A 27,891-nucleotide genomic window follows, 5' to 3' on the forward strand; every position below is an offset into this window, starting at 1 on the left:
GAAGTGGGGGGTTTAATAGCAAGATTTATGAACATTATTATTAAATAATAACATTAGTAACATTATGTAGTTGTAAAATGCTAAAATATGCTAATTCTTTAGGTCCAGAAGGAAGAAGGACGACACGTACGTCATGTCGTGACACGCTTCCTTCGGCACCTCCAAAATAAAAGTCACTATACTAATATATTTCAGCTGTCAAGACACTTTTATTGTGACGAGGTCCGACAACAACAGTGCCTCTAAATGTGCGCAAATTACATTTTCAGAGGTAGTCACTGCACAATGTCTTATAAGCTTACTTCGAGCCTTGAATCTAAAAAATAAATTGTAACAGATGGCATTTCTCATACAATAACGGCGTTTCAAATATGAGGAGAAAAAAATTTGTTAGATTAGTCAATTTATGAAAAAAACAAACAAAGTTACCTAACACCGTTAGTTTAAACGCCGTTATTCCCAACACCAGCTATAATCCATCCATGCATTTCCTGAAAAGCTTACATGTGCTATAATATGCACTTAAATATATTTCAACATTTAGAGACTCCGTTTGAAATGAATTGTTTATAAAACAATAGTATTTGGCATAATCTTTGGATACGCATACTAAGTATCCCTGGCCCCTCCCTGGCCCCCCCATTTATAAAAGCTGCTGATTAGTTGACGAGGTGCAGCTGTTGAGTGACTCAGTACACCTGCGTCACACACAAAGGTGTCTAACATATATTCAATAAAAAAAATAATGTTTTTAACAAGTTGTGGAGTGTTCGTTTAGACAGACTGTGTTTGTTGTGACATAGGCCAAGATCACATTTTGTGACCAATTCATGGAAAATTGCAGGGAATTCTAAAAGGTTCACTTACCTTGTCTTGCAACTGCTGACAACCACTTACACTCACATTCACAACTATGGACAATTTAGAGCAAGGGTCTCCAAATCTTTCCCTCCAAGGACCACTTACAGAAAAATCTATGGTTGAAAGGGCAACTTTTCATTAGGCTACTTTAATTAATCAAGCACATCAAAATTAGTCAATCAAGCAATTGCATGTGTGTGTGTGGGGGGGTGTTTTTAAAATCTTTTACCTGAACAGCTTTCTTTATGCAAATATTTGGGCTTGGTTGAGACCCTGTAATCCACCAGAAAATAATCAGCAATCCCATCTCTACATTCAAAACCAAAACAGGTGCAATCTGTTGTAAACAGACCAATTTTAAAGTAGTTACCTAGAAATCATACATGTGATATTTTCACAATTTTGACAACAGCAGAAAGTGGAGGAAACCATTTTTTGCTTGATAAAATAAATTAACTTTATTTAACAGTGTGTTATGAAATGTTGTCACTTGTTTCATTGACAATACTCCATTTGGCTCTTTGCATATTTCAAAAAGATCTATAGTATATAAAACACATTTATTAGTAGCAAATAGTGTTCATAAACAAAAATAAAATTTCACCGGACTAAAACTAGACTAGACTAAACCCCTCATCAATAAACAATAACTGAGACTAAATCAGTATGCATTTTGGTCGACTAATGAAGATGAGATGAAAATGTATTTCACGTAATAAAAATTGGACTAAAATCTACGTACATTTTAGTCTACGCGCAAACACGAGACGCAAATTCTATGATTTGGTCAAATCTGGTCTCTGCTAATCTGTCACTGTCATGTGACACACAGTGACACACACCCTTTCAAATCTGCATGGAGACATAGTAGCCACTTGTTGATATACTGTAATTGTGTGTGAAGTTGTTTTTCATCAAAAAGATGAGAGAAAATTTTTATGTGAAATAGATTTAGATCCGAAATGTTAAAACATATATATATATACAGGGGTAAAATGATTGTCCTGTCTAAAACTAGACTAAAATGTTGACAGTTTTTGTTTAAAACCAGACAAATAAAATTGTGTTTTCTTGGATTAAAATAAAGACTACAATGCTAGATTTATAGTCGACTAAAAATGGACTAAATAAAAACGGGATGATTTTGACTATGCTGATAAAAGTAACACTAGTAGCAAATGTCATTTTTAGTGGTATTAAAGGGGACACTTAAAATGTGATATGGTGGTCCACAAATGGCCCCCGGGCCACATTTTGGACATCCCTGATTCCGAGTCATCAGTTAACGACAAGCTGGAGTATTCTGAGGAGAATTATTATTGCATTAAATATAAAACGTTACATATTGAAAAGCATTGTAAATTAGGCATGGTCACGAAATTGGGTCGCAGCCATAACAAGGTTACATTTGAGCAATTCTGTGAGCGCCGCGTTTCATGAGGACAGCGAGCACGGGCTTGAAAATCTTGCGTGACCTAACACTTAGCCACATTGGCTAATAAAAATTCTCCTTGAATGATCAGCACACAGAAACTTTACGGCGGACGTCTTCACCGCTTTATGATTCTCGTCACGGATAAAAACCTTATTAGCTCTTTAACGTTAAACAATAACCCACTAACCTACTTTATAGAGTCGATGAGTCACATGAGACGATCGCAGAGTGCGTCGGCTGCCAAGGTGGAGATACTTCCCAAACTATTTGATAAGAACTCCCACTTTCACTTTCTTTGTAAATCCTCTCTCTTATCCGCCTTCCCACTCCTCTCCCATCTTACCTTTCCCCATATCTCTCTTTCTCTACTTTTTTTTGTTGTTCTTTCACAGTCCCCGCAGTGCTATTTAGAGCATGGCAGGCGGCCATATTAATGTGACTAAAAAGGCTTGTGCAGGTAACACAAGTCCAGCTGGCCGCTTCCTGCCTTCCACAGCACTAAAGCCACCGTTTATGGATTCACCCTCCATAAGCGACACTTTATCATTCTCTTTGAACGTCGCAGCCCGCGCCTCGGATATAATACAGTGCAAAATACGGGGGGGTTGATGGGCCCGCATACTTTCCCATGATGCACGCAGGCTCCTCGCGCGCATAAACAGGCTGTATAGCAAACCGCACTGTGAGCTCAGTGCATCCTCGCCGCGCGTGCCAGCGGGACTTTGAAAGGGAGCGCGATGGATTCCCTTGGGAATAAACAACCACCGAAGACGAAGAACTAGGCTGCGTTCAACAAATACGCCTCACACCACACAAAGAATGTGAAAAAAAAAGTTGATCAATATTTCAGCACCTCAGTCTGGTTTGTTCATTCAGGCCATGGGATGGCGAATGAGGTGATTCCGTGCCCACCAAAAGGAAGGTGACAAGACGTAATCATCTTTCATGATCTGCGGGATGAGTGGATCATCCCCGGAGGTGGCTGGGGAGAACCACTTGATAATCTTCTGAGCGACAGTTATGAATGAGGACGCCTGCCTCGAGAGAGCGCAGATGTGTTGCCCCTCTGATGTGGAACGTCAAAGTCCTCTTGTATCATTATATGTGACTTGTCATCACACTTTGAAGCGTTATTCGTAATCATATATTATGGAGAAAAAAAAAGTAGTGATTATTCCTACAGAACATGCTCATGTATACAAATACGGAAGGGGTCTGCCCTTTCAGTGCATCTGGGAAGGCTTTGTACAAACATGGTGGTGTACAGAATTTCTCTGTCCTCACCACAGCGCATGACAAATGTTTTGTCAGGCCAACAATAGGCATTGTGCTTCTACCTTGTTAAATCTATTCTATGTGGGGCTATTGTTATTTCTTATTCTTTGATATATAATACCTGAGTCTGCTGGGGGGGGAAAAAAAATAGAGGCCTTTTGTCAGGCTTCCTTATATTCCAAACATTCTGAACACACATATAAATACAACAGTTTTGTTTTTGATCTAAAACGTTGTCTCCTTTGTCGAGATAATCCAAGCCACCTCGCAGGTGCTACAAGCTCATCTGACCACCGTTTATCCACGAAGAGAACACTTCTCCAATGTGCCAGACGCCATGGAATGTGAACATTCGCCCAATCGGCAAACTGGAGTCAGTTGGAGACCCCGATGAGGGTGATGAGCGTGCAGATGAGCTTCCCTGAGACGCTTGCTGACAGTTTGTGCAGAAATTCTTTAGTTGTGCAAACTAGTGACAGTCCTCCAATAAGTACGACCACACTGCAAAAAGGACTGTAGAACATTTAAGGAAAAAATATAGCAAAATAAGAAAATTATGACTTCAAATAAGCAAAATTATCTGCCAACAGAACAAGAAAATAATACTAGGCCCATATCAACCATTGCAGTCTTGAAAATAGTATTTTCAGACTAAAAACAAGTCATGTCAACTTTTTTCAACCAATTAATCTATTGATTATTCAATCGATTAATCGACTAATTAGATTTATTGAAATTTTGCATTGAAGTGTATTACAAAAGCATTTTTCCCGTTGATTGCTGTTTATTAACATGTGATTGGTGTTTATCTCGTACTTCGTATCTGTATATTGATATAAAAACACAAACAAACAAACAAAGGGGTGGGGGTGGGGGCAGGGGGGGTTGATTTTGTGCTATGTTACCGGTTCGGCCATTGTTTTCCAAAGCAAAAACAGAATTTGCATATGTCTTATTTTGACTAAACACAGAAGGACTACAGAAATCAGCAATTACAATTACAATTATTGAAATCGGATTTGGATGATTTTAAGTTTAAAAAATGGGTCCAAACGACTCCTCCATTATTAAAATAGTTGTCGATTAATTTGACAATCAATTACTTGTTGATGAATCAATCCATTTTGGCAGCTGTAATGCAAACCGATTGTTGCGGCAGCTGTCCCGGTGGCTGGCCTCAGACAGACGATCTTGGAGGTGAACATGCTGGATGCGGAGGTCTGCGGTTGTGAGGCTCTTCGGACGGACTGCCAAATCTTTGCTTTTGTGTTTTTACAAATAATCTGTCAAAGTAATGATATGAGACTATACAGTGGAGATTTTAACTGAAAATGACAAAATTAAACCTCTGTAATTGTGTCATGAGACTAATTCTTCTGAGGTTTTTGTCCACCCAAAACAACAAAAAAAGCTTTGTCTCTCTGTGTAACTGAACAAGGTAGGGTACCAATAACATATCTGGCTGATGCCAGACCTTATTTCAAGGTATCGGTACGTTTACTAGAAATTAGAAGTAAAAAATAGAAAGAATAGAATAGAAAATTGGCTTTAATTAACTCATTCACTGCCATTGACGGCTATAGACGTCAAAAATTAATTTGAACTATTTTCATTGGTGTAACATTTTTTCCCACTTTTGTTAACAAAAGTATGAAAATCTAGAATATTTTAATTGTACATGTAGAACAGCTATAAAATGTGTGATTAATTGTGAGTTAACTAGTGAAGTCATGCGATTAATTATGATTACAAATTTTAATGGCCTGACGACCCAAATTTGTAATCATGTTTTCTCTTTTTCTTTTTTTTTTCATTCATTGCCATTGACGGCTATAAACGTCAAAAATTCATTTAAACAATTTGTATTAGTTAAAAAAATGTTTCCCACTTTTGTTGACAAGAGTATGAAAACCTAGACATGTTTTATTATACATTTAGAACAGATATAAAATTTGTGATTAATCATGAGTTAACTATTGAAATCATGCATACGATTAGTTACAATTTAAAAAATAATAATCGCCTGTCACCCCTAATTTGTAATAATCTTTTCTTTTCTTTTTTTTCAGAAATTCTTGTCAGAATGATACAATGCAGTTCGGTTGAACGTCTGCAAATTGCAACCATGCAGTATACTTTCCTATACCTTTCTGAAACTGAGCAACACCATCATCGTAAAGTCAGAATAAAGTACGATATTAGATCTTATTCGAATGCACAGGTGTGTGTAATATTTTGTCTTGTGAGCTCCAACAAAGCATCTTCACATGAGCTTCAAAACTAAATGGAGGAAGGTCCCCTCCCGTTCAAGTCCTCACAGACCCTCGACTCAAAGCCCAACGTAGTCTGTAAAACTACAAGCCAAGTCATCAAAGCCATCCCTGCTGAGGCGTTCTTCCTGATTGCTCCCCTCATCTAAGCGCCCTATTTCTCCAACACTGCCATCTTTGTTTGCTGCACTTGTGGTAGCGTTGTGGAAAGGGAGAAAGCCTGCTTTTGCCTCATCAGTTTGTGTGTCACTGAGAAAGCGAGCGAGAGAGTAAAGAAAAAAAAGAGAGAAACTTTTAAAATTCAGGGCTTTGTTGCTGCCAGAGAACAGAAAGCTGACAAAGTTTTATAGAGGCAACCATGAAGTTCTGCCTCATTAGATAGAATAGCTGTTCTATATTCAGGGTCTCTGTGGGGCGAACAAATGCAATGAGCTGGCCAAATATGGTTCGTTCCGCCAGAGTTAGGGTCTTTTTTTATATGTGCATGGTGGGTGGGGTTGGCTGCGGTGCAGGAGGTAAGGCCGGGCCTTCAAAACCTTGATTTCATTCTTGCTAAGAAAACTAATGAACTACCACTACACTTTAGTTTGTCCCGAAATCAGCTCAAACAGTTGGTTACATCATTGCTGACACGAGATCTACCAGCATTTGAAGAAATACAACATGTGTTCGTTTCATGTACAATTGGTGACCAAATCAAGATATCATACTTGCCCCGGCCTTGAAATTTTGGTACCAGTCACAGTTACACAGTGTACTTAACCTCCTATTAGTCAGGCAATGCCAACTGGATATTTTCATGAATTTATAAAACCCCCGGACGCCCGAACAGGACATAAGAAAATTGTCTGTCCTCTCAATTGGCCACCCAAAAGAGGACATTTGGAATGCAATAATGTCCTGTTCATTAACCTGGCTACTGAGCTAGCGGGAGCTGCTATGGCTACTGAGCTAGCGGGAGCTGCTAGCGGGAGCTGCTAGCGGGAGCTGCTAGCGGGAGCTGCTAGCGGGAGCTGCTAGCGGGAGCTGCGAGCGGGAGCTGCGAGCGGGAGCTGCGAGCGGGAGCTGCTAGCGGGGTGGGAGCTGCGACCAAGAGTGGCTAGAAAGTAGCGGCAACTGTTAGATTATTAACATTGTTTTTCTGTTTCAATTTATATTTTAACCGTTTTTGATATTAGTTAGAGCTGTGTAATAATAAGACAACAGTTAATTCATATGTTAGTCAATCTATAGTCTTTGTTCTCTTCCCTGGGAAAGTAAGGTTTCTGAGTTATCTAAATGAGGGGATGTTTGAAAGTGCAAGCAGAGGTCTGTCCATAAATTTCCTGGTGCAAGGAGGTGCCGGGGACCAATTGTTTACCCACATCTGGAGTGGACTGAGATAGGAACTGGTGTAGGATTCTAAGTTGTGTATTTCACTCTGCTGACAGGACAAGATGACAGGGGGGAGTATTCTTTCTAATCATCCATCCATCCATCCATCCATTTTCTGTACCGCTTGTCCTCACAAGGGTCGCGGGGGTTGCTGGAGCCTATCCCAGCTGGCTTCGGGCAGTAGGCGGGGTACACCCTGAACTGGTTGCCAGCCAATCGCAGATTGCCAGTTCATTGGCTGGCAGATCTTTCTAATCACTGTTTTTGTATAAGTGTGCAAGAGCAGAGAGCGAGAGGCACACTTTGCGGTCACTGCTGATTGAGCAAGGATCCAAAGTGGCTCGGAAATTTCTGAATAATAAAAGCTGGCCAGAAAACTTCTTCACAAGATCTCAACTTTGAGTTTTATTTTGAACACGCAGGAAATCAAAAGAAATTATTTCTAACACAACCAAGAGTGGCTAGCAAGTAGCGGCAACCAAGAGTGGCTATCAAGTAGCGGAAACAAAGAGTGGCTAGCAAGAACTCACTATAGCGGCTAACAGAAGCGGTTAGTGAGAACTAGCTGGAGCTGCTAACAAAAGTGGCTAGCGGGAGAAGTTAGCAAAAGCGAGCGGGAGCCTGAATCACAGGACTCGGGGAGGACCACCTGCAGGCCCCAGCTGTTGAGGGTAAGTGGCGGTTGACCCATTGGGTCCGACACTAACTACAAGCACCACCAGGGGCAAACTACAGTACATTGACAAAGTTATTTTCCTTCGGGTATCCATGGCAGAAAGATGGAAACATGTCAGCCATGGATTAATGCCATTTGCATTCATTTCTGTTATTTTGTGCATGTACACATAAAATATTGTTGCATTTGTTATATATTTAGCGTATTCTTAAAAGAGGCATGGCATTTCCAGAAAGTGGCATTGAACTCTCATATAAATCCACAGACTTTATGTACACATCTCTGAGCGTGGGTTAAAAAAAAAGAAATAGGGGGGAAACCATCTTCAAAGTGTCACTTTCATGTGTGTGTCCTAGATCCTACTTGATATCCTTCTGATTGTACGAAGAAGGCGAGTCAGGCTGTGGCGCTTTTGGGCTGAGATAATGGGAGAATTCACACTGTGTCATTATTTTCATTTCTGTAGCTATTATTCATTACTGGCGCGCTATTGCGTCATTGATAAGGCAGCGGCGCTCATTCTCTATTAGGCTCATTAGGGTTCCTAATGAGAATGTTGGACATGCTATTAGAGGTGTTTAGCATCCCTCTGTCTGGAGATGAGCTCTGCTGCTCGGGTATTTGTTGGGCAGATGGACGCAGCTTCGGGGCCGCCCGCCCTCACCCCTGACCTGCCACAGATGTCCCAAACTCGGCCGGGGCTCCGTTCCCTGAAGTAGCGGAAAATCACTAATGCACCGGAACCGACTCGGTCAATACGCGGGACAATTAGGCGCGTTTGAGCGCCGCTTCTGGCTGCGCTTCTGCGTGAAAGGCGAGGGGAAGAAAGTGAGAGAGCGGCCATGCGGCGCCCTTTTCTGTACAGCCCGTTTGACCGATGCCTGTGCTCTCAATAGAGATCTGGTGGTCATACATAAATTAAGGGGTTAAGTGAGCCGTCAGGAACAAATGTTTGCATTTATTAACTAAGGAGAACAGCTCCCCACAGTGAGCTCACAGCCTGTAATTTAGCCTTTGGGCTGAATTTCAATGTTTTTGTATCATTTGACTCAAGTCTAATCAAGTCTAATTAACGTCAGGATTCATGAAGCTGCAATATTAAAATTCACACGTGCACGTGTGTGTGTATGTGTAAAAAGGGCATATTGCCAGGTTTTTTTTACGGAATTGTGGAACTTCCAATGTAACCAGTGATTTGTGTTTAGTTCGTACTTCGTATTCGTATAGTTATTTAAAAAGAAAAAAAGAAAAAAAAAGAAGTGTGTGTGTGTGTGTGGGGGGGGGGGGGGGGTCGATTTTGCACTGTGTTACCGGTTCGGTTTTCCAAAGTAAAGACAGATGTTTGCAAATTTTTTATTTTGATTACACACAGAAGATAATCAGTCTTCTTTCATGAAGGACTACAGAAATCAGTCAACAATTACTGCTAAAATTTGAGGATTTGGACCTTTTTAGATAAAAAAAAAAGGCTCCAAGCAATTACTCAATTATTAAAATAGTTGTCGATGAATCTGATAATCGATTACTTGTCGATTGATTAATTTTGACAGGTCTAGTTACAATTTATGATTATGACTGCAGTGCATGATTTCTGTTCGGCATTTTTCCCATGATGACTCACATGCGTATATACTATGACATTATGGGAAAAATGCTAAATTTTTAGCATTCAGCCTACAAGTACGTTTGCATATACTGTATTTAAATACCTTTGTACGTATTTGCCAGTCTAAATTGTTTACCCCACATTGGCAGTTCCATGCTTCCGATTCGTATAAATAGCATAAACAGTGGTGGGAAGTAACTAAGTACAAATACTTTTTAATGTACTTGAGTACTTCTTTTTCTGATGACTTTTTACTTTTATTCCCTACATCTAAAAAATATTGTCAGTACTTTCTACTCTTGGAAAAAAAAAAGTCTTGTAACGTTTTTCAATATCCGCAGATGGCAATGCGACGTAATAAAGACAACTAGATATGGCAAAGTCACCCACAGTTGAGATCTTGATTGAGATCTTGGGGTTGAGTGGGATCTTAGCTTTTCGTCTTTTCAGTACAAATAATTTGTAAGTTCATAAAATACTTTTAAAAGAGGTATCAAACTTGGGTATCATATAATTAACTGTTAAAATTCATTTTTAATGTTGTACTTTATTTTCTAACTTGTGTTCCACATCTACATAAAAATAATGTAATTTTGATTGAGTTTTAATTCTATTTTATTATTCTCAATTTAATTTATAGAGCGCCTTAAAAATGTGATTCTACTTCAGCATAGTACAGCGTATGAATATTTTTGTCACCTGTGTGCATTAATATGCAAAATATGTTAAAAGGCAATAAGCTGCGACTCGAATTCATTAAAAAATGTGATGTTGGGGAGGCTCTTTACGCACAACAAACATTCCCACTCCCACTCCCACACGAGGGGGATCCCACAGGAATGCGCTGGACAGGTGTAAATTTCAGCTCTTAATGAGCCACATCAGATGCATCAAAGGAGCGTCGTGCAGAGCCATTGGACCATTAGTCCGGACGAGACAAAAGCCATCAGAGAGTTTTCCTCGCTAAACGGTGCAGAATGGGTTCGTGCTGCGGGAGTTTTATTGTAGCTGCAAACCCCCGCGGGCTGCACCAGGCTCACCAGCCGAGCTTTTGCTTCTAACGAGACAGATGAATGTTCTGGAGAAACGGGGCCCATCGGGGAGGAGATGGAGTCAAAAGGAAAGAAGTAGGAGGGATCATAAAAACACACATTTTAAAGTTGATTTTGGGGAGACAGTTTGACATCAAGTGCGCCCGTGAAACGTGCTTAGCACCTCCTCTCGTGGGATATTGGGAAACATCACTGCATATCCATATTTAGGCAACTATTTAAAAAATAATAATTAAAAGAAATACAGGCGCATACGTTTGCAAACGATTGACCACTTGGAGGCAGCAGGAAACATATCAATTAGCCTACTGTGTTTGCAGCTGGCAGCTTTAACTGCACTGTGTCATACTGGGACTTTATTAATATTTTGGTGACCCCATTTAGCTACATGAGAGTGTCAAAATACTAGGGCACACTCAGAGACAATCCACGCAATTCTCAGGCATGCTTGACGGCAAAAAGTCCAGCTTGTTTGTGTAAGCGCTTGGTGCTCAAGTTTGCTTTGGAGAGGGACCGAACAATGTCACGGCTAGCAAAACTCAGCTAGTAATCGACACACAGCTCCAAAAAAGATTTTGGATTGCCTAAAGATTCGGGTGGCAAGATGTTCAGTAAAGTAAAAACCAGGGTGGGGGAAAGGGGGGTTCTTTTGCAAGATGGATTACATACGCCAAATCCTATTTGTCGATGGGTGTGGCTATCTTGCCGTTGTTAGAGTAGACAATATTAAGTATTGTACTCTTTGCGTGTTCAATTAACTGAATGGTGAGATCCTTGTGAAGAAGTCCCTTTGCAAAGGTATTTATTAATTACCAGAAGCTTCTGAGGACAAAAAGCTGATGACACTGAAGCCGTGTTCTATCAGGTTGTCTGTCTCGTCCAACGTGGGGCATCCATACTTATTCAAAAAGTGGGAGACTAGAAGTCTCCTCCCATCAGCCCACAACACACCCATCCACAACTCAGCAAATACAAGAGAATCTGTTCCCATGGGTATAAATCAGATTAGAAAAAATACAATAATAATAAGCCTGACTCCCTTCCGACCAGTAGAGACCGGCCCTCCCATTTAGAGATAGCGAATGAATGTTTGAACTCGTTGCCCTTCCTCATGAAAGTAACACAGACAAGAATACAATTCATTGAGCCTACACTGAGTCAACTAAATCCAAAACGGCTAAAATATAAATTAAAACTAAAAAACAATGTTAATAACTCATCACCGTGTTAGCTCATGCTAAGTGCTATCTTGGTTGACAGTCCAACAGCGCTAAACAACCAGAAACTATTGGAAGCTGGCTGTGCCGTGTCCCTTGGTGCCAGACCCGCATTGTCACAAAAGATGCCGCTACAAAGCTCAACTTTTGTTGGCTGCAACATAGTAGGACTACATTTCCCATGATTCTTAGACATGAAAGCAGGAAGTAGTTCTCGTTCTGGTATGACGAAAACACGCCTGCTAGCCGGTAGATGCGGATGAGAATGAGAACGCAAACGGAATATGACTGTAAATAGGAAGACATTTTACAGTTAAATTCCCGTTTAATGGGTTTATCAGCCAATCCAGTACTTCTGGGCACTTTGCTAGATACCATAAAATGGCAACAAAGCACTACTTTTCTAATTCTCCATTTTAATCAACTACTAAAACATCCATCTTTGACAGTCCCATCTTGAATAGATTTCTGCTATTAGTGCCGAGATGCCTGCGGATGTCTACCTCATTCGGACCTTTCAGCCACCAGAGAGACTTTGTTGCCCCCAGATGTGAATGCGAATGTGAATGACTACGTTTACATGCAGTCAATATTCGGGTAAAGGTCAGAATTCCGGTTTCTGAGACAACCGAGGCAACCCGTTTACATGTGTGGTGGAAAAAGTGACTCCCGTTTACATGATTATTTGTGCTCGATTGGAATAACCCGTTCGGACCGTGACGCACGGACAACGTAATTATGTAAATAATGTAATTTCCTCTTGTTACTATACGTTCAATAAAATATATTATATTTATGTCACTCACCACGCTAAATAAAGTAGTCGGTTTCCTCTTCGCTCCAGAAGTGTGCTTTTTTTTTTGCTGCGAGCGCCACATTTGTTGACCGGCGGGTTACACGCCAGAAGCACGCACTTATATACTTGTATTTACTGTATGTGTATATAGGCGCAAACTGTGGCGTTTTCGCCGTAGAAGCACAAAATAACGTAAAAAGATAGCGGAGAAATCAATGTATTCAAGGGAGGCTCCATTAGCAAGTTGGACGGAGCTGCGCATACAAGACTACATAGACCATGTGGATGGGATTTTGTAACTATCGGGTTTCTTTGGATTGCATGCTTCTTATGTTCCACAAAAGGTCTGTTTACGTGAAAAATATTGGATTGCGTTTAAAAAGTGTTCGTTTTGTTTGTTCACATGACAGCAGATGTTTGGAGCCTCAAAATGGAGACATTTGAAAAACGGATAAAATAACCCAAGTCTCAATTCTACAGTATATTTCTCAGGCAGTCCCTTTGTGTCCCACCTTGCTTCAAAGCCGGTTTACCAACATGACAAAGCTGTGTATTATTGCCCCTTTTTTGACTCCCACCCACTGTGACAATGCCACCACTATGCCCTTTTATCCACTTAATCTAATGAATTTAGCAATTCATGCGAGGAGACAACTTCGCTATCATGTTCTTGGCAAAGGAAACTAGTCCTGAGGCGGAGGAATAACATATTTGAATGATGAAATCACGCTCCATTCCCTTTGGCTGGCAAATTCCCTGAAATCTTACATCTTAGCTGGCAAGCTATTGGCCGGGTCTGGGGAAATTAGATGGAAGTACTATGTGTGAGCCCGTAGGGCTGATGAGCGCTACTCTGTGCATATGCGTGTTTGCTGTAGGTGAGTACATGCGTGTGTGTCTTAACTGAAAGGCAGCAAATGCAAATAGGCTCATGTGACCAGCTGGAGGGATCACATGGATGCTTTATTCAGGCTTTACCAGTGTTTCACACACATAGTGCATCATCTAGACTGAGCAGCGTTAGACGAATCGATATGCGAGATGACATCGAGGGCCCTGCTGAGCCGGCATGAGGTCAGAGGCACTGTACAGTATGGGTTGACTCGGGCCGGCTAGTCAACTCTGCATTGATGTTCAAATACAATAATTGCTCAAGTGAAATAGAAACGGGTATGATTAGAACAATAGTAGAAGTGTGCAAGCCAAAGAACAATCTAGCAGAAAGCGAGTGAGCAGGAGAGGCTTTAAAATGGGCTGATTTCTTCAGCACCTTTGCACCCAGGTGAGCAGAGTGGCTAATGAGGTGGTTGTGGCTATGGTATAGATGAGTGGTTCTCAACCTTTTTTCAGTGACATGTGAAATATTTTTTCAGCCAAGTACCCTCTAACCAGCGCAATGCATTTCTAATTGAAGAATAAGAAAAACATTTAAACCCAGTGCTGTGCCATTATTGTCTGATTTACTCAACTTTGGAGCTCTATTTGTATTTATGTGGTCTCTTGAACTATTTGGAAATAAAAAGAGATAACTAATAAATAAATGAGTAAAAAAAAAGAAAAGTAAAGCTCTCTAAAGCTCTCAAAAAGAAATAAAAAAATACATTTTAAATAAAGTTTTCAAGTGATTTACAGGTGATTCTAGGTGGTATATGACAGATTGGGTCAAACCACTCTGCTATGGGGGAGATGCTTGTTTTTTTTTTAGGATACTGAAATAGAATAGCTTACTGAATATAAAATTAATTTTATGAACTTATGTTGTTCTGAAATATTTGCATATGCGTCTTAAATATGTTTTAAAATCTCACGTACCCATTTGAAAACCACTGGTATAGATAAACTCACATTTCATTTACCATTCAAAACTGCAATATTAGCAATATTCCAGTTGCGCAAGGCCTTGTAAATACCTGCAGGGAAAAAAACTGGAAAAAAACAGAATAAAACTCCTTATTTACTCCTTTTCTAACGTGAAAATTTGGCCATATAAACCCATATTGGAATATCCCCATTGAAAGGAACTTTGGTTTGTGTTCTCCGCATGCTCTATTCACAAAGAATCTTGCCATCTGGTGCACAGCCCACTGGAAATACACAACCAGAGGTAAACTAAACAATCATGGTGAAAATCAGACACAGCACAAACTACTTTATTAGTGTGGTGAATGACATGAATATAATGTATTTTATTGATGGTAGAAAGTAAGAAGTGGAAATGATGTCTGTTGGTGTCATGGCGTTGTCCGTGAGTCTTCTCATGCATGTAAACAAGATATTCTTAATGTTTCAGAAAACAGAATTTTTACCCGAATATTCACAGTAGATAGGGGAGACAGTTGTATCGCGGGTAAGTTGTCACATTGTAATTTTCTTCTCCAACAGAGGGCGTAGCTGAAAAGTGGAACACTAGTTTTCTTGGTATAAATGGTAAGTGGTTGTGTCCTGTCTGAGATGAGTGCCAGTTATCTGTTTTGCACAACCTAAAGTAAAATATTTCGACTTCATATATTTTCAAATAGGCGTCGTATATAGACAAATTCTAGCAGCAAATCATGATTCAGGCATCTTGTCATACCTCAGTCACTGCTGTGTTTTAAGCTAATTTTAAACTAGAGCAAGTATTAGCCAAAATGGTAGTTTGGGGCAACTTGTCTCGGTCATTTTGGGGTTTGTTGTCACATATGCAAAGAATGGGAAAAGGAAAAATGCACCTCTGGCAACTCGGTTTATGTATGCCAGAATTGCCCTTCAGATGATGAGTCTGAAGAGTGAGGAAATGAGTTTGCTAGGTTTCATTGTTAAATTTTTTTGTTTACGGTTGTTGGAATTATAGTATGCCCACATGTCAGGACTGGTTAAAGTTTCATGATGAACCATCCGTACATCCATTAACCGAAATGCTTTATTTTTTTAAATCCAATTTTATCTCAAATGTCCAGTTTAAAGGAAGCAAAACAGGCATTTGAGGCTGAGAGCTATGAACTAGATGCCAGCAGATCCTAAGGACTTTAATCCATTTTATAATATTTTATGTTAAAGTTTGCTCAATGACTATGGCAAATTTTCAAGATCAATGATAAATAATTGATCTGGCTGTAAAAACAAAACAAACAAAAAACACAGGAAACCCCAGTGTGACATCTTACCCCATGTAGTGTGACAACCTACCCGTTGGTGGGGCAACATGCCACATGTTCACTCCTTCTATTGACATAATTGATTAACTGACATTGATTTGACTTCATCACGTTACAGTCCACTCCCAAAAAATATATATAGTTGTTCAACTCTTACTATACTAGAGACAGAATTAGCACCAGTCGAGTTTATGGGGCACTTTCTAGCCTTCAAAGTCTTGATATGTGACGACTCGGGTGTGAGGCGACGAGGCGCAGGTCTGGCTTGTCAGGATGACAAACAAGGGGGCGTGGGGCTTTCTCCTCTCCTGTCCTCTCCTCTCCCGGCCTGTCACTCATTCCTCAACTGTAGGACATAGGTGGCGCGCCTCCAAACAGTGGCCTACTTTGCTGCTCTCGCTCGAGATGGAAATGAGCACAACTTAACTTTTGCGAATGTTTGTCTGATTTTAATTAACATCGCAGTCGCGCTAATAGAACAGCACTCTGTCTATACCTCACAGCAACAACTTTGCACATCCGCCGTCTTTGTGTTCGTGTGTGAGGGAGTGACAGAGAACCGAAATCCATAATTTACCCAAATGCCCACGAGCTGCACAGAGCAACACTGATTCAACACGCTCCTCTCGGGTCTCGCGTGAACCACTGCTCCAGTGGGTGTTTGAACGCACACGCGCACACACACACATACTCACACTAACAGAAAACAAGCCAACCTACTCCTGTATTTTTAATTGTTGTTCATGTTCCCTCTACGGCAAACATATGCTGTTCTAGACTTCAGTATTGGTAGCGTATCACTTGTCTTTGTTTGTCACAATGTGTTTGCCATATAGCATACAGTGAGGGTATTTATAGCACATTCCAATACAATGTAGAGCATATTCATTTGGAAATAATAACATTGACAACTGCTTAAGTGATGAGTGGGTTGAGAGAGGACTCATTTTGTGCATTGTACTGCACCTACCAATGAGCTGTATTGTGCTCCAGGCAATGTGTGTGATATGGCTTCAAGCCGCCGAGAGTGTGTGTGTGTGTGCGTCAACTCCTCTGCAGCTAAGAAATCTTAGCAGCAAATTTTCAAGTGCGCCCCCTTTGTTCTCCTGTCTGCCTCACCTCTGTTCTTCTTGTTTTCCTCCACTCATGTGACGTCTTCTTCCTTCGAACAATTTTGCACCACAAGTCAAGCTCGTTCCGTCAGAACCCAAGCGCTTCGTGCCATTCACGAGCGTTATACATTATCCATCTCTGTTCCACTTAGCTCGCTCCGCCTCATTTCTCGTCGTCTTCTGCGTAACGCATGTTCACATGTGCACGCACACACCAGCGCAATCCCATTAGCTTTAATATTTCAGCAGCCTCATAACATTTGCCAGAGGGCCCTGTCACCGCCTGCCTCCAGGGACGCTGATCCGAGATCAGCCGGCCGAAATCACCGCCAGGACCGGGAGCAAAACATTCGATTGACCTCGGAGCTGAGCTTGCACTGTGCCTAGTTGTCTTCCCAGGAGATCCCGTCCTCCCGTCACAAGCACCGCGGAGGCTGACGGGAGAAGAATGGAAGAGTCAGCACGATGGGAGGAAGGAATAAAAGCGAATAGTAGGGAGAGATATTTGGAGAGGTTGTGTGGGTGGGCTATGGGGTGCTGATTAGACCCCTGGTTTGAAGTGCACCTGTTCATGTGCGCGGGCGCACTCACACACCTTCATAAGTCATTCAGTGTTACAAAGGCTTGTGAAGGGTGAGGACAGTGCAGCACGTTTAAGCATTCTGTCAGAAATGATCTGCCCTTTGAGGTAGAATATTTCCTTTCTGTTCTGCGATTCATGTCTGTGATCAGCTGGATGAAGGGGAGGAGGTGTCATGCATAACAAGCTACATGTGTGTGCGTGTGTTTTATCATTCTGTCAGCTTACCTTTTACGTATTCTCACCCAGCATTTAGTAGGCCAATTTTGTTTTATGGCCGGCACTGTATAGTGTTCAAAATTGACTTTTTCCAGCTAAATGAGCATAACTGCCTGCACAAGCTTGGCACACACGCAGAGTGAAAATTCCAACAAAACTGTGACGAATACGGTGGCCAGGCTTCCTTAAAGTATTTTGTTTTGTCACAGAAGACCAAAGTGCAAGCTACAGTCAAATCGCCATAAAGTTGTACAAGACTAGTTACAAGAACTACCGTATTTTCCGCACTATAAGGCGCACCTAATAGCCTTTAATTTTCTCAAAAACCGACAGTGCGCCTTGTAATCCGATGCGCCTTATATGTGGATCAATATTGGTTGCGTAAGCTCCATCTAGTGGATGCTTAACGCAACCCCAGCCACTACAGTAGCTTCTATTCTGTGCGCCTTATAATGCGGTGCGCCTTATATATGGAAACGTTTTTAAATAGGCCATTCATTGAAGATGTGCCTTATACACTTTGCAAATGGAAGGATGATTGAATGGGAAGCAGTACACATCTCTATCCATAATCCTTAGTACAACATCGTTAAAAAACAACTAACACGCAAAACGAACGGAATGTGCACCACAAAGGTAGCTGTCTTTAGCGGGTTGAACATGTACTGTAGGCCTACTGACAACCGGCCCGAATTTGAGAATTTCCCCCCACTATAGATTGAAGTCAGCCAAAGTTTTATTTTCAGAAGTAAAGTATTAACTTATGTGATTGTCCTGTGTTGGTGGTGTGTGTTAAAAATGTATTACCTTCCCCTATCTGCTCCAAAAACAGTCAGGGCCAAGAACCATAAATAAATCTGTTCAATAATCCCAATCACAAATCCTTATTATGTATGTGGTCAACACCGAGTTTCGTCTAGCCACAGAGTCTTTCATTGGACCAGAAATGGAAGGATAGCCAATTAGAACGCAAACCGAAGCTCGTGCTGTTGTCAGACACAAATGGAGGACAACTCATGGCGTTGAGTGTTTGTTTTACATAACTCACAAGTCGTTCATCACAATAAATATGACAAAGAGAAGATTTTGCAACCACATTTCAGTTACGAAATAAGCTAACAGCTAGTCTAGCTTCGTCTATTTCTTCTTCTACTACTCTTTTTTTCTTTGCATGTTCCAACAAGTCTGAATGTCATGTAGCTCTCTGCCGACCAAACGGGTATTAAGAAAGTGAGGTACCGCATAAGCCTCCGTGCCATCGTTATTCAATGACAAGCAACCAGCTCAGTGGCTTGTGTTAGAGACTGTCCGCCCTGAGACTAAAAGGTCGTGGGTTCAAACCCTGGCCGGGTCATACCAAAGACTATAAAAATGGGACCCATTTGCCTCCCAGCTTGACACTCAGCATTCCGGGGTGTTAGATCACCCAAAATTATCCCTGAGCGCCGCGCCTGCTGCTGCTCACCGCTCCCTCAGTGGATGGGTCAAATGCGGGAAACAAATTTCACCCCACTTAAGATGGGTGTGACAGTCCGTGGTACAACACTGGTACTAAATAAATAAACAAGAGCATTAACCTGGCAATAGCCAGATTGATACTTGTGATTAACTCAAAGGAGTTCTTCACAGTATCAATCTCTGGGACTGCTCCACAGTGATTTGTTCGGTCGGGAAAGGCGGGACATTCTGTACAATTCTTTGAGCTGATTGGACAATGCGGCTACTTGTGCATGTTTGTTTTGACCAAACCAATCACGCCAATGGAAGAAAACGTGATCTTTGGTCTCGTTTCAGGGGCGGGGGGGGGGGGGGGGGGGGGCATGAACATCTTTACCAAATAGCTTTACCTCTGACTGTTCAACATTCAACAAGGAAAGGAGTAATTTTGCAAGAACAAAATTAATTGCAGCATCCATTCGTCCATGTTAGGTTTGTTTGTGTCCCTCGGCGTCGGCGCTTCCTCGTTTCGTCACAGTTGACCGTCCTGCCCTAAACAACGCCTGATTGGACTGACCTAAAAAAAAAAAGGTCGCTTACGATGGATTTTCGTAGTATTTGTCGAGAATTCAGCTTGCTCGCAAGTTTACAAGAAAACGGTGTAGACGGCGACTCTCCTGATCACATGCCGTTTCTTTAGGAACGCTACGGAAACGTACCTTGTTTTCTTGCTTTGCTCGGCAGAGAGCGAGCGGCCATTATACGTCACTAAGCAGAATGTGGTGCGACGTAAACAACTATGTACGTGCAAATAAAATTTCTACCAAATGTATTAAAAATAAAAATGATTTTTGAAAAATGAATCTCTTAGTAACAACAAAATAAATCATGTGGAGCAAACTTGTCATTACACTCTGGCTTCCTTTGAAGCAGTTAATCAAGATTTTATTTTGTTCACATTTGGAGCATGGAATTATTTAATTCACTTTACATTATTTCTTATGGGAAACATTGTGAAATAGTTAGAGGTAATAAACGTTGGTTAAAGCAATGAGAATACAGTAAATATAAATATATATTCTAGTAAATGCAGTGCATTTCCTTTTATACAAATTCCTCCTAATGTCTTGTGGGAACAGGCTCTCACTTGCCATACAAAAAAATTGCAAAAAATACTATAGGTTGAGTGTGCTCCAGTCCGAAATGATCACAGCATCATAACACGCACATTCAGACGCACACCCTGAAAAGAGCATAAACACCTTTTGACTTATAACTCATGCATGATCACTAAATGGTAACATTTGTTATTTCCACGACAATACAGCCAAAGATGTTGAATTTTTGATGGCTCCCTGGGCCCCCACAAAAGCCCCCAGAACACACAGAAATACACAACGCACACACACGTAGAGGAGCCAGCCTCTTGTTCGAGCTCACAGGTCACTCTCCTGTGAACAGAGCCAGTTGGATGCACCGAGGCTTAAACAACTCCACAACACCTTCGTCCTCAAACCTCAAAGCTTCATGAAACATTCAACTTGGGTCTTCCCATGTGTGTGTATTTGTGTGTGTACACTATATGTGCTTATGCCGTGCCATGAAACATTCAGGCTTTTCTTCAGACTCAAACACGGCTTCCTTAATCCTCCATTCACGTGGACATAATAAGGAAATTTAAGGTTTTGGGATATGAGTATCATTCCTATTGGCTGATTAGAGTAGGACAATAATTTTGGCCAACTCCTCAGACCCCAGAGATGTAAATTAGTAGTACAGTAAATTACAATTACATGAATTTGTGCACAACAACGGAGTGTACCAGGTGTTTTTCCTTCTGAAAGGGATTTGAAGAGGACCTTCTCAACCCACGAAAAGCAGTTGGATTGAGTAACATGTACTTTGCCAAGGAGCTCAAGGATGTCCTCACGGACATCTTCAACATCTCTATGAGCCGAGCAAATTTCTTCAAGTATTTCAAAATCGCCACAATAAACCAAAAAGAATATAAACAGTAGGTGGCCGGATAACTTGCGAGTGGCAGAAAAGTGAAAGACTACCGCTAACATGAAATGAAATGATAACAAAAACTTGTCACCTGTGTGGGTGAGAAGGATAAATAAAAGTGGATGTCGTAAATTGAGACAATCGCAAGACTGGCTGTGGGCATATCTACAGTGACAGACCGGGAACCAAATCTCCAATAGTGAATTTACGGAAGTCATATTCTCACGTTCATAAAATGTCTGGCTGGCATGTCTTTGAATAATTCAGCAACACATAACGGCTAGCCTGCTAATAGACAGCGCAGCTTGATCATTTCACCTTCGACCATGCCATTAATCTGAAACAGAAATGTCAATTAATTTAGACAGTCCTTAACTGATCATCTTACCTGTGTCTGAATTTCCACCATGTCCATTTTTTAATCAATCTACCTGTTAAAATGTAAACTGCAGCAGCTTCTGTGCAATTTACCTGTAGCATCGTTCTGCTTGGCCAAAGGACATGTAAGGGTTTGTTTACCAGTGATGCCATAAGAGAAAGCTTCCACTTTTGCCAACCGTATCTCAACTTTGAAGTTGGCAGCACAGTAGTGGGCCTTATTAAGAATAATGATAAAGCTAACAAGAGGTGTGAGGAAACTCAACTGGTGGAGATTGTGAGGAGATTGTGAGGAGATTGTTGTGGACTTCAAGTCGCAACATTTACAGCATTCTAAACATACAGTAGTGTGTGTAGGTGGAGGGGACGAATAGTGTTGGAAAAACAATTTTTGTTTTTCCCGTGTTCACAATGTTGATTATCAAACTCAGAGACAATGAGATCGGTGAAATCAGGATTTATTTTACATAAGCTTATGGACACATGGAGTTGCAGCCAAACGCCGCCATTTTTCCCCCGCATGTGTGCCGTTTTTTCCCTGAGCAAATCACAAGTATCATTTCGTGATTCTTCAAACCCCTCCCCGTCTTCTTCGTCCAATCCTCAGCCGTTCTTCTCCTTCCCAGACAGTCACATGATACATCAATACACTCACCAAACTTCCCCCTCCTACAATGATGTTGTTTTCAGAGCAGATAAGAATTTGAGTTGTTTTTCCAAAGCAGACCTGCTGACCCCAGTTTAAACAAAGGAATCTAATTAACACATTCGCTCTGCTCTCAGTACTGTGAAGAGAAACACCCCCTCGTCACCTTAAATTCCCCACAGAGACATACTGAGTAAATTAAAGCAATTTTGTCCACTTCTAATTAGTAATATTATAAATCAAACATTTATAATTAATTCATTCATTTCAATAGCCACCGAATTCCTAGGAGGAAATATCTAAGAAGACCCTACCTGGACTAGCAACAACAAACCAAGAAGGCTCAAAGACATCTCCGACCCTGCAAACTGAGGTATCTTAAATCTTACGTTAACTGCATAACCTTTGTGAATTTGGCCAAATGTTTCTGACATTGTACTTTGACAGACGACAGGAAATCACCATCATATCAAATCCAAACCGTTAGCAGAGCTGCAGTGGTCACATGGATTAGCATTAGCTAATAGCATTTTCAGCATTAGCTACTGATAACTAGCACATACTTTAAAAATTTAACAAAGTTGTCACAAAGGGGTCAAGCGGTATTTGTTTTTGGCAATGTGTCCGTGGCATTAACCACATGTACGGGTCTGCACACAAAATGTCAAGTGTAAATTGCCGGCTTGGTAATGAAGTGTTGAAGTGTTTTTTTTGTTTTTGGGGGGGGGATTTTCTTTTCTCTTCAGTTTCTGGGCTGTTTGAGACAAGCTGCTCACCCGGTCACCACACCGTAGCTTCAACTATACTGACAGCCTACGAGTGAAGTGAGACGTTATTTGCATAAAACCCCAGTCATTTCAAACACAGTGTTACAAGTGGTTGTTTAATGTCCTGTTTTTGCTTTATTCTTTGCGTATTTTGGTTGAAGCGCTGTAGATATCGTGAATTGACAATCTGACATTCAAAAAACCAGCAATTGATGACAGGAATAATTTCAGGACAACTATTCTGGCTCCAACAAGAGGCAGAAGAATGGTTAAATGTAACATTACACAAGAAAGCGCAAGACACATCTGCTGCTCCGTCTTTACTATTGGTCTGACTAAAAGCTTTTACTGTTGCTGTATTCATGTTCTGTTTTCAATCCAATTCACTTTGTCCTTTTCACTGGGCTCAAGGCCGCTCATTGTTTGCACAAGCCTTGAAGTGTTGCCAGCAACACCAATTTGATGTCTTTCTTGTTAATATACACGCTCTTTTTTCCTTTTTGTTTTTCATTGGTAGAATCTTTTGACAAATAGATAGATAGGCTGGAAGGAAGACTGATTTGCAGGCAGAGGGCTCAACACCTTGGTGGACGTGTATGTAGGTAGTAAGGCAGCAAGACAGATGGGCAGAAAGACAGGCAGAAGGCGTGGCTGTTAGGTAGGCAAACAAATGGACAGCAACCATACAGAGAAGTATTTACATGATAGGCAGTGAGACAGCCATCTTGACAGAAGTAATCAGACAGGAAGATATATGGGTAGTGTTAGAGTAGACAATATTAATTATTGTACTCTTTGCGTGTTCAATTAACTGAATGGTGAGATTCTGTTGAAGGAGTTCCTTTGCAAAGATTTAATTACCAGAAGCTTCTGGTCCACATTGACAAATTCATCCAAGCGATGTCTCCTCAAATGTGGCTCCTTCCTCTTGGCTCACATCGTTATTTATTCACAAAAAGGGTTCAAAAAAAAAAAAGTCAGCCCACAACCCACCTGGTTACAAAAAAATCCGTTCCCATGGGTATAAATCAGATTAAAAGAATACAGAAATAATGAGCCTGACTCCCTTGGTGACATAGCCCCGGAAACCTCCCTTTTAGATTACAGAATGAATAGACAGACCCGTTGCTCTTTCTCATGAAAGTAACACAGATAAGAATACAGGTCTATTCATACAGCCATACTGAGTTAACTGAATTATAAACGGCTAAAATATGATTTAAAACTAAAAAACAATGTTAATAACTCATCATTCCCTCATTTGAGCTCTTGAGAGCTCAACACATTAAAACATTTTTTTTTTTCAATGGTTGTGTGGTAAAAATAATTATCCTTAAAACATCCCTTTAGCAGAAGAGGAGGTAATTTAGCAATCATATGACATTAAAAAACAATTTGATACATTTAAAAGATTTTTAGTGGAATAAGCATAGCATATGTGAGGCTTAACATAAAATGTTGTTCATTGAAAAGTGTCGCAATGTATCGGCAGACGAATATGTGTTCTTTGAAGCCATCTTGTGATGAAGTTCTTTGAAGGTCTTTTTTTTTTTTTTTTTTTTAATGAAAAGAGTGTCGCAATAGTTCGTCTCTTCTTTAAGAATTTGGGGTAGACTACCCAAATTCTTCGATTTGTCACCTGGGATTATTCTGCCCAAAATGTGACTGATCAAAGGAATGATTGCCCAAGAAAAGGCACTTGCTCTTGATCCGTTGACTGATGTCCTCAAACGGCAGCTCCGGAACCGGGCACGGATTCAGCTGACGTGGCTCCAGGTCGGAGGTGATAAGATTGATGCTCCAGTTGTGGAATTTCGTCTCTCCTTTCAACCTGAGAGCATCAGTTGATGAGATGGCCGAGCCTGGCACGTCTCCTTTCCAGTTGTGGAATTTTTCCTCATCAACCCCCTGGGGCCGTTCTCCTGAGTGCAGAAACTTTTCATTTTTAGTTTCTCATAAACTCACATAAATTTTATTTGGAGGAAAAAACCCTGATAGTTTTTGTTAGTTGGGATTAGTAAATGTTATTTGATTAAGATCCGTAGGTCCTGTGCTGTTGGAACAGGAAAATATCTATTTTTGTGACATTAAAATAGAGCCCAGCCCTTGATTGAGTTGAATGACATTCGCTCATTCATTAATATAAGACAGAGCTTATAAATATTTATCTAAATTTGCATAACTGTGCCTTTCATATCTCTTATTCTCTTCCCAGAATCCCATGACCGGCCGAATCCTGGCATGCTGGGAAAAACTCACATATATTCATATTATCTATACTCTTTTGCAAACACTGGGCTCCAAACATTACATTTTTCAAATGTAATTCTGAGATAAAAGATATAATATAATATAATTACCTTCATTCGGCGAATATGCATTATTGTCCTTGCTTGCTTCAGACTTACTTTGCGATCGATTTCCTCTGATAGATTTCTTCATATTCAAACTGTGAATGATCATTTTCAAACTCATCCTGTCAATTGGAGTGTAGGCCGATACCCCACAACCTTTTTAATTTCGTTTTTAAGTTTGATTTTAATTTTCTAACTCGTCTACATTGGTTAAATTCTTAAACATAAACTCCCCCATTTGACAAAGATCCACTGATTTTTTCAAACACGTCAAGATAAAAGGGAGGACAAAATAAAAACCTCATGACTCAAAAGACGTCATAAATAAGTCAACCCTCTAAATCAGGCTATAAAATAAACAAAAGAGCTACAAAACACTATAAAACTGAGCATAAGCAGATACAACTTAAGACACTAATATATGATGACTTTGGGGCCATAAAAAATAGAGATAACCATATTACTCTAATTCTCCTAGAGTCCCAAAAATTATTTAAACTGCTAATCAACCTCACCTCTTTTACAGATTTAGTGGGGCTGAGGATAAAATCATCTTCAAACTGCTAATCTTTCACATATTAGCGGGGCTCATAAAAAACACAGCACACAAAATATTTCTGGGATTTATAAATCACAGTGCTGTTAAAAAAAAAAAAAAAATCAAACTTAGCCATCAAACTCTTAGTTAGTCTTTTACTTGTTACTACTCATTTTATTCTATTATTTATTTTATACTATAGCTGCAGCTGGACGAAGTCCAAAAAAGTTCCTCACGGGAAAAATAAAAATATATCATATCATAACATATTAATAAAATTCCCATTGTACCAATTCAGAAACTGATTCTCCCAAAAATATAGGCAAAAATTTAATAGGCTATAGATTGAAATACATTTTCTCAATCCCTCATTTCAAATTTACATATGTCGTTTTCAATTTCCTGAAATATCTTGCTATAGATCACAGCTCCCCACTCAATACATTAAGAATGCCTTGCATATCACCATGTAGCACTTTACTGAATGGATCACATCTCATTCCGACCACCAACTTTCTTTGTCCAGACCCCCAGCAAAAGGCAGGACGGCAGCTGTTGTCAATGTTCAGTCCTGGCCAGCATGGCGGCTGTTGTGGCAGCAATGTTCAAAGCAGGCATTTAGATTTCCTCTGGATGCAAAACAGCCATAGGGGAGAAGTCACTAGAATGAGGCGTATACACAGTCACTGGGCATTGAGGAATTTGAACATCATGTTTTTCTTAGGCACAGGACGAGAAGACTGTTGCTCTGCGGCTTTTGACCTTTGATCTCTGCCACATCCATTCAGACGCTGTCTGCAATGTGGATCCGATGACACACAGTCTTTCTGAGAGCTCACCTGATCAAAAAATGCACATTCGTTGATACAATGCTTTAAAAATGCCAGACTGAGGATATGGGATCATAGCAAGACAGTTCACTCCCTGCTTTCTCAAAAATGTTTCGTAAAAAAAAAACACAGCCTCTTTATTAATTTCTCTTTTTTTTTTTTTCAATACCCCTTCAAATAGCTACTAGCCATACAACGTATCAGCAGCTGGGGCGCATCCCGTTCGCAGTTTGTAATCAGTGAAGGCCATCAAACCCTCATCTGCCTTGGAACTCAAACATCAGTTTCTGAAATGACACACTCAGAGAAAAAACAAATATTAAAAATCATTATCAACATGTCAATTTTAAAAACATTCATAACTCTTTATTCAACTATCTTATTTCCAGCCACAGCTATAAAGATGTAGGCATAATTATATCAACTCTCAAACAAAATGCCATTATTTTATCATTACTCCTTATTCATTTGTCCCGAAAAGGGAAAGTTAACAAATTAACCATCGTCATCAATCATTAAAGTGTAAAGATTTATTAGCTCAGTCAAATACTATTATTTATTTTATATTATTTATCATTCCTCTCTTACCATTTTGACAAAAAAAGAGTCCCATTACGAGGACACATTATGCTCACAGCGCACAGCTCAGCCCCCACCTTTTTTTCTAACCTAGAAACGGGGGAAAGGGGGGGGGAGGAATCTTAACATTATAAATCGCAAAACCTATTTTATCATATTCCCATTAATAAAACAAACGCCACTATCACAACAGTATCATCTCACACAAAACAACACCAAACTTAGTTAAAATATTAAAGAAAAACAAACAAAATCCCCATATGCACACTTCTCACTTACAAACCCCCACCTTTTTTAGAAGCTAGGTCACACACTCAAATGCATACGCACACTCTTCAGTCAATATAAAAAATAAAATAAACGGTGTTATTCCTTCAATTCGTTGTCTACAAATCTTATAGCATTTAAACTGCAGTTTTATACGGTGATTTCAGTAAACTGGTAACTTTGAACAACCCATCCGTAAACTGCTCCACAAATGCTGGAGTCATTTTAGCATCAGATTCAGCCTTTTTACATTACCAACAAAGAAAATACAAAAGTCTGACATACCATTTTGTCCAGCGAAAGCTTTGTATACAATCGATCCATAGTTCGTTTTTTCATTGTTCATCGACGCTTTTATTTTTTGCTGAACCGGAAGCGCATTCAGGACAAACCATTCTGTATCCGGGTCGAAATCGCCTCCATTTTTGTTTGTAGTTTTTATGTTTAGTTCCGGATTCAATACAGTGACGTCTCACTT

This window comes from Leptonotus elevatus, chromosome 1 (genome assembly GCF_054856555.1).
Source record: "Leptonotus elevatus isolate MCC_2025b chromosome 1, RoL_Lele_1.0, whole genome shotgun sequence".
In the NCBI taxonomy this organism is placed as follows: Eukaryota; Metazoa; Chordata; class Actinopteri; order Syngnathiformes; family Syngnathidae; genus Leptonotus; species Leptonotus elevatus.